This window comes from Nicotiana tabacum, chromosome 7 (assembly GCF_000715075.1).
Source record: "Nicotiana tabacum cultivar K326 chromosome 7, ASM71507v2, whole genome shotgun sequence".
Classification (NCBI taxonomy): Eukaryota; Viridiplantae; Streptophyta; class Magnoliopsida; order Solanales; family Solanaceae; genus Nicotiana; species Nicotiana tabacum.
The window spans coordinates 148,665,256-148,677,553 of record NC_134086.1 but is presented as its reverse complement, the minus strand read 5'-3'; the positions used below and the strand labels follow the sequence as shown (position 1 = coordinate 148,677,553).

At 35.9% G+C, this 12,298-nt stretch overlaps 1 non-coding gene across 1 annotated transcript; it reads right to left on the bottom strand.

Annotated features, from left to right (window-relative positions):
- Positions 1–8,589: 8,589 nt before the first annotated feature.
- TRNAG-UCC (transfer RNA glycine (anticodon UCC)) lies at positions 8,590–8,661 on the bottom strand. Its single transcript has one exon. It is a non-coding gene; the product is annotated as a tRNA-Gly (tRNA).
- Positions 8,662–12,298: the final 3,637 nt, after the last annotated feature.

The following is a 12,298-nucleotide window of genomic DNA, read 5'->3' as shown; positions in this document are numbered from 1 at the left end:
AAAGGGAAATGCGGTCTGGGGCAATGTCGATGCTGTATTGGAACTGTTTGACAAATGCTTGTGTCATGTCGTCCCAGACACACCAGCGAGACGTGTCTTGATCCATAAACCATTCGGAAGCTACTCCCGTAAGGCTTTCCACAAAATAAGCCATCAACAATTCTTCATTTCTTCCCGCACCTCTCAGTTGATTGCAATACCTTTTCAGGTGGGCAATGGGATCTCCATGTCCATCGTACTTTTCAAATTTGGGAGTCTTGAAACCAGGCGGCAAGTGGACATCGGGGAACATACATAGATCTTTGAAGGCAACACTCTTTTGACCAGACAACCCTTGCCTGTTTTTCAACCATTGTTCTAAGTTTTTCACTCTTTGGGTCATTTCTTCTTGTACCATCTTTCGGGCAGGCTCTTCAATATTTGCAGGAAGATCAAACGAGTACGGGTGGTACTTAGGAGAGTGGTACTGCTCTTGTTTTGTCGCAAATTGTGACTCATGACGAGGCTGTCCTTGCCCACTGGCCCATGCTTGACACACTCCGGTCATTTACTGTTTCAGTATTCTATTTTTTCCCGGCACAGTAAACTCTTGTTGAACCCTCTGAACAAACCGACCAACTCAACTTTCTTCACAATTCAAAACAAAACATGTTAGAATGGACTCAGTCGGTTCTTATTACTAGCAACATCTTTTTTTTCGATTTTTTTTCAATTTTTTTTCTCATTTTTTGTTGTGGTCGAATCCTATGGAGATTGCCTACGTATCATGACCCCGCATGAATCAGACCTTGCGTAGTTCAGACCAATAGACTGGGTAAGAACAATGAAACACATTTTTTCTTTGGAATTATCAATTTTCATAATAAAACAACTGGATTTCAAAAGTTTAAAGATGACCTACAAACTTGAAAATCAAACGACCCACATATTCTAATCAAAAGATTTATAACCTCAAAACAAAAAGGTCAGCTTCCTTTTCCCGTTTTAACAAATGCAACCAAACGGTTATTTTTGCAAATGTGGCCCCTTCCAAATTTTGAGTCCGGAGAGGATTATTTTATGACACTTTACACACTTGTCCGTCTTTTACGAAAATAGCCTTTCGACAACTGAAAGATACTCTGAGGCTATTTCGGCAAGAACAGTTTAAGACGCGGTCGAAGCTGGCTCGGCTTATTTTGACCAAAAATCTAAACGGTATTCACCTGACCGTTGACTCTTTGTTTTTTTTTCAAATTACAATAAAAACCAGGTGTTGCAACACGGCCCTTCAGCGCCTCGGGGACGAAGATTTTTTAAGGCTGTGTGGGTCAACTGGACAAAAATCCTAAACATGACCCAAAAGGTGGCTGTTTATGCAAAGTCAGCCTTCCGGCGTCCTTTTCGGGAACATTCGGCTATGTCTTGACAAAACAGCGTCACCCGACTTCTTTATGACAAAATTAAAATTTGACATATTTTTTTTTTATATTTTTTTAGCAAAAAGGGGAGGCTGGACACCGCCCGACTTATTTATGACAAAATTAAAATTTTGACACGTTTTTATTTATTTATTGGTTTTTGGCTATTTTAGCAAAAAGGGGGTTGGACCCGATGAGGGTTGCCTACGTATCTCACATCCGGTAAGAATCAAACCCGCGTAGTTCGGGCAGGTCATGAATAAAGTAAGTAAACTAATTTTAAATTATTATTATTATTTGATTTTGTAAAAGAACTGCATTAAAAGAAGAAAGGAAAAAGAAGAAATGAAGTATATATATATATATATTTTTTTTTTGATTTTTGATTGATTTTCTTTTTGAAAGAAAGACTTCTAAGAATTCCTTTTCTTTTGATTTGAACTTTGAGAATTTCAAAAGTAAAAGGAAGATATTTTTTTTTGTTTTTTCTTATTCTAAGAAGAAAGAAAATATTTTTATTTTTGAATTTTACCTTTAATAAAAGAAATGCTTTCTAAAAAAAATATTTTTTTGAATTTTGAATTTTCTTTTCAATTTTTAAAGAAGAAGGAAAATATTTTCGAATTTGTTTTATTTTATTATATATATATATATATATATATATATATATATATATTTTTTTTATAATTAAAAAGACTTTCTTAAAGAAGTCAATAATGGAAAATATTTTTGGATTTTTTGTTTTGAAAATTGGGAGTCTAAAAAAAAACTTTTCTAGACTTTTTGGCAGGACAAATATTTTTGCAACAAATAAAGATATATATACATTTTTGGAAATAAAGAGAAACTTTTTGGATTTATATATATATATATTTGCAACAAATAATAAAACCACTTTCAACGCGACTCTTTTTATTTTATTATTTTTATTTTTATTTTGGTATCTAAACAAATAAAAACCCATTTTAAAAACAAGACTCTTTTTCATTTTCATTTTTTATGGCAAGACAAACTATTTTTTTTTCTAATTTGTTTTTTTTTTAAAAAAAAACAAGACAAAACAATGACTCTTTTTTTTTTCTATTTTTCCTTTGCTTTTAATAAAACAAACTAATAAAACATTTTTTTTCTCAAAATTTCGGCAGAGTTTTGACAGTTATTTGGGCATTGTTTTTTTTTTCAAAAATAAACAGTCAATTGCCTAACCGTTATTTCTTTTTTTTCAATTTTAAAATATTATTCCTGATATTCAAAAGTCAGTCAACACACAAATCCTGATCAAATAAATGCGCAAGTAGCAGCAAGTAAGATGCATCAGGATGGTCATTTTTTTTTGGTACACCTGTCCTAGACAGACCCAACCCCTGTGTTGAGTCTCCAAAGTCAAATGCACGTGATGCAAACAAACGCTCCTACTAGGGATCCGGCATGAAGCTGAGTTATTCTAAGTGAAAAAACCTGAGGCATATTGATCTAGCCCTGGCTTACCCAAACGGACAGTTTGAGCCGAAGCGGGGGCAACGTACCGGGAGCACGAAAGTCTACCCGGCCTAGTTACTTGTCCCAACTTCGTCTTATTTGGTATGACTTTAACAGAAAGGTGGGCCACGCGCACGTGTGCACCATAAATTTAGAAGACTCAGAAAGAAGGGGGTTTCGTAGCAGTTGTATATATTCATAATTCAAATAATATTAAAGCGGTAAAAGTGTCATTTAGCACATTGGGCATATATCATGTAAAAAAAATCAGATAATAAATAAAGCCAACTATAACAATTATTTTAAGCTCGAATTCTTGAACCCTGAACCAGTGGTTCTGGGTTAGTTCCCCAGCAGAGTCGCCAGAGTTGTCACACCTCCTTTTTCCGCCCCCGCGAGGGTGCAAGGGAGTTTTCTCCAATTAAAGGACAGTCGAAACAGGATTTGTTTGTTTGTTTCAGAGTCGCCACCTGGGAATTTTAAGGCGTCCCAAGTCACCGGTTTTAATCCCTGAATCGAGGAGAATATGACTCTGTCTATTTAACAGTCTGCGCACCAGAAATCCGGATAAGGAATTCTGTTAACCCGGGAGAAGGTGTTAGGCATTCCCGAGTTCCGTGGTTCTAGCACGGTCGCTCAACTGTTATATTCGGCTTGATTATTTTGATTTGTAAAATACATTTTTATTGCATGATTTTATTGTTACCGCTTCTATTTAGATTTAAAGACCCTTCTTTGAATCGAATCACGCGTACGTGTATCCGTTTTATATATTATATATATTTTAACGTGAAAAATCGTGTCACGCGTACGTGTACACAATAATATAGATAATATTTTTATTAAAATAATTATTTTCGAAATTATTCTTTAATAAAATCAAGAACATTCGCCCTTTTTGTATAATTAAGTAGTGAACCTCACATCTCGGGTTTTTATGAAATTAGTAATGATATTCTCCGAGGAATCCCTTTTATTAAATATTCGATCGAAGTTGCGCGAACGCATAATCCGAATTGCTTTTAGAAATATAATCAGGTTACGCGAACGTATCCCTAATCACAAAAATATTCTTGATAAGGTTCTCTACAAATTGTTATTATGTGTTGACCGCGAGCCTTGTTTTACACATATGAATCATATACCTCAAATTTTAAAGAATTAATGACGTGAAAAAGAAAACAGACAATATGTATCTAAAACTAACATTTTTTTCGTGGATACAACATTTGGATGTCCATAAATCGAATCGTGTATAAAATTGGGAAAGAACTTAAAATGATAAACAAATTAATAGTTTCCGCAGAATCTTCATTGTTTCATTTAAGGCGAACTCTTCTTCTATATATCTTTTACATAAAATGCCACGATTCGTTTATAAATCCCATGTCCTTCTCATGTATTTTTTTTAGTCCAAAGTTGCAATGGTTTGGTTAATGTTTGCAATGGAAGATAAGAGTCAAGTTGATAAGAAAGAGAACTATTATACAAATTGATTCAATAAAATTACATCACATGCAATATAGTTGTACGTTTGAACCATTCCTAATATTCTAAACTCGTAACGAGCTGTATCAACTCACCTTCCACATATGATTATATATATACTCATCATCATGCCATATATGAACATGCAACTTATATCAATCTAAACCAAAATCAGATTTTTACAAGATATACTAATAATGTAATTTCTTGATACTTCCATTCTACTTTACATTTAGCTAACAATATTACGGGATGTAATTAATGGCCCATTTTATGCCATGTTCCCTACCTTGATATTTCAATCATGACTTCACTTAATGAAAATTCCGAAATAGATGATATTATTACAACACTTAAACGAACTTTAAGAGGTAACAATTACCTTATATTCATTACGCCAAACGTACTACTATATTAATCAACTGAAACAAAAACCAAATTTTTAACTAATGAACTTGAACGAATGAAAAACAGAATTATAATTCCCGAACTTCATTAATTTGTCATGTTGAAGCTTTTCGTGACATGAATTTACAGATATGTACCTGATATTGGAAGCAAAAGAAAATGAAGATGAGAATCAGCAGCAGTAATAACAGTACAACACAGCAGCAACAATCCAGCAACAGTAACAACCCAGTAACAGACCGGTGGAGTAGTAATCCCAAAAACAAAAGCTTTAAGCTTTGAATGAAACAACAACCATTAATACTAATTTCAAACAAAGAAAGAAAGCAAAAGATTTTTAGTTTTTATTTTTATTTTTGAAAGCTTAAATATTTTTCGGAATTTTTCTTTCTCTTAAATGTTCAGCCCTTTTTTCTTCTCTCTTTTTCTTCTCAGATTCGTGTGTATTTTTTCTTGTCCGTCTCTCTCTATTTTCTGATTTCAAGACTTCTCTTTTATAATCCCATCCCATAAAATCTTTTAATCAATTAAATCAATACTTTTTCTCTACCCAACCCATTATCTTCCCACTCATCCCCATTACATTAAATAAACATATCACACCACCCCATTTCATTTTGTCCCCCATGCTTAACATAAAATAATGCAAGATTCCCCCTTTAATTTTTGTCTTGTCCCCCCTTTATATTAAATAACCATATCACAACCCACCCCATTTTATTTTGTCCCCCATGCTTCATATAAACAATTACAAAATGTACAATTCCTAAACTACCCCCTCCGACCTTACTGAAATTACCAAACTACCCCTGAACGTACTACAAATTTACCAAACTACCCATCAGCTATAACACATCAATTAATCAAACTTAACCAAAATATAGACAATATGATCAATTTCTAACAATGTTCAAACAACAATATGAACACGGATGAACATCATAACAACAATATCACATGAACACGATTTTAACAACATTTCAACAACAAATCACATAACACAAATTGAACAACAAAGAACAACTAAAATTTGATTGAACAATATTTTAGCAACAAACAATCCTATTTTCGGATTCAACAACTACAACAAACAAGTATATTTAGATTTCTAACTTCAATCATATTGAACTTAAAATCAATTCTAACAACATTACAACCAACAATTCCTATATTAAACTTTATGAGACAAATTCAAAAAATAATCACAAATGGTAAACAAGAAATCAAGCTATACAAATTTCGGATTCAAGAACAATCAAACAAAGTATGAACATGAATTAAATCTATTTTAAACAACAAACATGATGGATTTAAACGATTAAACCAACATATTTCTCTAACACAACTAAATTCTTTAAACAAATAACAAGATCGACGAAGAAACAATTATGAACTTAAACTTGAACTTAACAATATTAACAATTTCTAACAATACATAAACACATGAAACAAATTGAAGAAATAGTTAATTAAATTTCAATTTGAATCTAACAAACATCAAACTAACAAATATTCACTTAAACAATAATACAAATATGAAATGAATATGAAAACAACTAATTAAACTTCTATTTTGAAATCTGAAAATTAATTTAACAAACAACATGAACATGAACAAAACCAAAAATCAAATATCTAACCATAGACATGAATAAAACAAACATTCGCCGATTTTAGATTCGAAAAATATCAAAACAAAATACGGACAAAATAAAATTCAAAAACTACTAAACGGATTGAAACGACGAATGACTAACCAACGACGAATGACATCGACCAAAACTCATCCGTGTATGCGAGGCCGAAGTGAAGAGGACGAAGGTGAGGCGGCAGCGTCGGGGGCAGCTGAAGCCACTGCCGCGACAAAGCAGCAGCGGCGACGACCCAGCAGCGGTGACGAACTAGCAGCGGCGTCCAAGCAGTGATAGCAGCATCAACGACAACCATGGAAGCAGCAGTCCATCGAGGAGGACGACGGGGAGAAGAAGCAACATCGGCAGAAGCAGCGATGGGGAGGTTGACGATGAAGCAGCTGCGACAGGAGTGTTTGGACGTAAAGTTGCTGAATGCAGCTGCGCGAGCAGCAGCAGTTCGGTCGCGTTCGGAGGTCGTTTGGTCGAAACAGAAGCAGCATGGTCAGCCATGGACGTCGAGCTCAAGCTTGAGCTCGACGAGCTTCGTCAATGGCGGATAGGGCTAGGAATTTCGGACGAAGAAGAAGGAGATGAAGACGATGTAGCCATGGGTGGTCGGATTTAATGGAGGATCGCCGGAGAGGTTTTGGAGAGGAAGAAGATAGGGTGGCCATTGTTGGCTTTCTTGAAGCTTGAGGAAGAAGAAGAAGATAGGAGGGGGGGGGGATGGTTTAGAATTTTTTTTAGGGTTTTTTTTTTTTTTTTTTTTTTGTTTTGTAAAATGTAAGACAAAGGGGTTTGGGTCTTTTAGGTTATGGACTGGGTCGACCCAGTTCGAAATGGACTGGGTCGTAGGGAAGATTGGGCCATTTTTTGGGCCTGTGGCTTGAAATTGAAGAAGAGGCCTAATTCCGACTTTCTTTATATTTTCGCTCTCTTTTCTTCTTTTATTTTCTAAAACTAAATTATAAAAATACTTAAACTATTATTAGGAACTAAATTAAGTTATAAAAGCGCAAATTAACTCCCAATAACAATTAACGCACAATTAAGTATTAATTAAGCATAAAATTGTATATTTGGACATTAAATGCTAAAATTGCAAACGATGCCTATTTTTGTATTTTTTAATTTTTGTAAAACAAATTTAATTACTAACAATTGTAGAATTAAATCCTACATGCAAAATGCGATATATTTTTGTATTTTTTTATTAATTTAGCAAATAAACACGCACAGACAAATACAAATAATTATTCAAAATATCACAAAATATCACAAAATTGCACACCAAAGAAAAAATCATTTTATTTTTGAATTTTTTGGGAGTAATTCTCATATAGGGCAAAAATCACGTGCTTACAAGCGTGAAACGAGGAAAAGTGACAATCCCTATTTCACGAAAAGCGAGAAGCGAAGCGCCCGCTCTTTTTAAGTGAAGCGGAATTTAAAAAAAATAAATTTAAATAAATAATTGGGCAGAAATTGGGTAGCAGAAACTGGGCAGAATTTTTCTGAAAAAAAATTCGCCAATATTTCGGCGCTTTTTAGACGTTTAGAAAGAAAAAGAAGAAGAAGAAGAAGAATAAAAATAAATCTGGAAAACATACCTATTGAAACTAAGTTGTTGTTGTACCGTTGAAGTCTTTAAGAAGAAGAACCCTAGTTTGCTCGAACAAATCGCTGCTTGAAGTGAGGAAGAAATCACTGGTTTGAAGAACCATAGTTTGCTGCTAAAGAAGTCGAAGAAGTGCTAAAACAGAAACATCGATTTGGGTCTTTTAATTGAAAAAAGACTTTGGGTCTTTTAATTAAAAAAGCGTCTGCTTCGATCGCTTCTGGGCGCTTCACCGCTTCTCGCTTTTTAGAGAGAAGGGGTCGCTTATGCATACCTGAGCCGCTTTTAACACTGGTAGCAATACCCTTCCCGCTCCGCTTCTCACTTTTTTTAATACTGGGTAAATTATGCACTTTATTTATTATTTCTTAAGGGTGTGAAAGGTAAATAATGGACAAGTAAAAGTAAACGGAGAGAGTAAATTTTTTCGGAGCATTTATTAGAATTTTTAGTATTGAATATTTTAGAGCACCATTCTACTCTAATTTGAACTAGATCCCCGTCCGGTCTCGTTCCCAATTTCTTTTTACAATGAAAAAGTTGTGCAAAGGTAAAAAAGAAGTGCGTCTGCCGGGAGTCGAACCCGGGTCTATTGCTTGGAAGGCAATTATCCTAACCGTTGGACTACAAACGCTTGTGCTAGTTCTGAGAGTTCTTTTCGTATTAGTTACCTAAAGTGAAAAAGGACTACTAAAAGTTCTTCTTATTCACAGTCAATGTGACTGAATCTTACTGTCAAATCACATAGAAAATAAATGCAGAAGATATCAATAATAAGTGAAATCAGTAATCTAAAAAATATGTCGTGTAAGCAGCTAGTACAAGTTAAAAAATATTGATAGTACATAAAAGTTCTTGTCAGTTTATCTAATAAATCCACAAAAGAGTCCATACTGTTCTTTCATTGTTATAGCTGACGATGAAGATTTTCTATCATACATACTGTTTAGTACTACTATATATGTGGAGTGTCGGTCAACAGTTTGTCAGCCACAAGGATTGATTTATTGATGATATATACGAGCTATCGTATTCCCCAATATATTTTATAAAAATTAACCTAGCTAATATATTCTCATTTATGTGTACTTGATAGAATTTGGAATCAACTTGCATGTCTGGTTACATATAGTTTATATTTACAACCTCTTCACGTAGCTATATCTTTCCCTTTTTAAGAAATATCCATTTATTATTGTCGCTACAGCCACAAGATTACCGATTCCTTTTATTTTACCATCAATTCTTATACTTGTTACATCACACGATGTTGCCATTTCGTGTGACTAAGCTTGATGGACAATGAAATGGAAGCCTTACTGGATTCCTTATCAGAGAATTATTACGAGAGATTCGAGATTTACAATCGGCACCTACTGAATTGACATTCTGTCTTATCGCCTATTTGGCCAAAAGTATTTTCTTTCTAAAATTAAGGTATTTGGCCAAACTTTTAGAAGGAAAAAAATATTTTTTAGTAAAAGCAAAAATAATTTTTGAGAAGCAGAAAAAAATAACTTCTTACTCAAAAGTATTTTTTTTTAAAAGACACTTTTAAAAGTTTGAGCAAACAAACTATTAGAGTTTAAGTATGTTGCACGAGTCTCATCTAATAAATGTTCCATTAGTACCTTTAAATATTAAAATATGTTCCTTCTTAGATTTTTATGCTACTCAATTTATACATGCACTTATTTATACACATCGTTGGAGTGAGGAGGAAGAGGAGAACATTGTCTCTTCCTTTCTCTTTTACTTGCAAATGAGCAGTCCACCAATAAGGTATTGAAATTTCAAGAGAAAAAGAAAGTAATCAAGCATGTCCATCACTGTGGCGCTTTTGCAGATGTCAAACATATATAATAAGTATGAACACTATCAACAAATGAAATGTAATAGTTTCTCTATTTTGGAAGATTATTCTACTGAATATTAAGCTTGACTTTATTATGCAATTATGTTAGAGAAATTTTCTTTTAGTAGTAATATCTATAGATACTATTTGCTATATTACTGATGATAGATACCTTTTATCAAGTCAATATGCAATTAATTCTACTCTACAACAACAACAACAACGACCCAGTGTAATCCCACAAGTGGGGTCTGGGGAGGGTAATATGTACGCAGACCTTACCCCTACCCCGAAGGGTAGAGAGGCTGTTTCCAGGAGACCCTCGGCTCAAAAAAGCAATAGGAGATGATATATTAGTACCATAAAAATGCGTAATAAAAATAACAACAATATATAAGAGATATGGAATATGAAATACAGGATACGAGGATACGAAATACGAAATACGAAATAGATGGCTGGTATAGTACAACTAGAAGGTAAAGCCCTGCATCAATAGACGACCAATGACATTCCTAGTCTAACTCCTAACTAGATAGTCTCCCTCTATTGTGCTGTAGAAATATTCACACTCTCCCCTAACCTACAACCTTAATGCTCGACCTCCATAATTCCCTATCAAGGGCCATGTCCTCAGTAATCCTAAGTCGCGCCATGTCCTGTCTGATCACCTCTCCCCAATACTTCTTAGGTCTCCCTCTACCTCTCCGCGTGCCCACTACAGCCAGTCGCTCACACCTCCTCACCGGTGCATCAGTGCTCCTCCTCTGAATGTGCCCGAACCATCTGAGTCTTACTTCCCGCATCTTGTCCTCCATGGGGGCCACACCCACCTTCTCTCGAATATCTGCATTCCTAATCTTATCCATTCTTGTATGCCCGCACATCCACCTAAACATCCTCATCTCTGCTACTTTCATCTTTTGGGTGTGTGAGTTCTTTACCGGCCAATATTCAGTTCCATACAACATGGCAGACCTAACCACTGCTCTATAAAACTTACCTTTTAGTAACGGTGGCACTTTCTTGTCACACAAGACTCCCGACGCTAACCTCCACTTCATCCACCCACCCCTATACGGTGTGTGACATCCTCGTCAATCTCCCCGATCCCCTGAATAACCGATCCAAGGTACTTGAAACTACCTTTCTTGGGAATGACTTGAGAGTCAAGCCTCACTTCAACTCCCGCTTCCGTCGGCTCAACTCCAAATTTGCACTCGAGGTATTCCGTCTTCGTCCTACTCAACTTGAAACCTTTAGACTCAAGAGCATGTCTCCAAATCTCTAGCCTCTCGTTGACACCGCCTCTTGTCTCGTCAATTAGAATAATGTCATCAGCAAATAACATGCACCATGGAACCTCCCCTTGAATATGATGAGTTAGTGCATCCATCACCAGGGCAAATAGGAATGGGCTGAGCGCAGACCCTTGGTGCAACCCCGTAATAACTGGAAAGTGTTCAGAGTCGCCTCCTACTGTCCTAACCTGAGTCTTAGCTCCATCATACATGTCTTTAATCACCCTAATATATTTACTCGGGACCCTTTTATCCTCTAAGCAGCTCCATAAGACCTTCCTAGGAACCTTATCGTACGCTTTCTCCAGATCAATAAACACCATGTGGAGATCCTTCTTCTTATCTCTGTACTGTTCCACCATCCTCCTAATAAGGTGGATAACTTCTGTGGTAGATCGTCCCGGCATGAACCCGAACTGGTTGTCTGAAATAGACACCGTCCTTCGCACTCTCATTTCTACCACTCTCTCCCAAACTTTCATGGTATGACTTAGTAATTTGATGCCCCTATAGTTGTTACAGCTCTGGACATCACCTTTGTTCTTATACAACGGGACCATTGTACTCCACCTTCACTCTTCAGGCATCCTATCAGTCTTGAATATAACACTAAACAGTGCAGTAAGCCATTCCAAGCCTGCTCTACCCACACACCTCCATAATTCAATCGGAATTTCGTCTGGCCCGGTAGCTCTGCCCCTTCTCATCTTACGCATTGCCTCCATGACTTCATCGATCTCAATGTCCCTACAATTACTTACTTCATGGTGATGTCGGCATTCCTCGATTCCCCAAGTATAATATCCTGATCCCCTTCTTCACTTAGAAGTTTATGAAAGTAGGTCTGCCACCTCTTCTTAATCTGGTCATCTCCCATCAAAACTTTGTCGTCATCATCTTTTATGCACCTCACTTGGTCCAGATCCCGAGTTGTCCTCTCTCTCGCCTTAGCGAGTCGGAATAACTTCTTCTCCCCACCTTTGTTCCTTAGCTCCTCATACAGACGAGCAAAATCTGTCGTCTTAGCCTCCGTCACTGCCATCTTCGCCTCCTTCCTAGCTACCTTATACCTTTGACTGTTCTCTCTCTTCTCCTCCTCGTCAGTGCTCCCTACT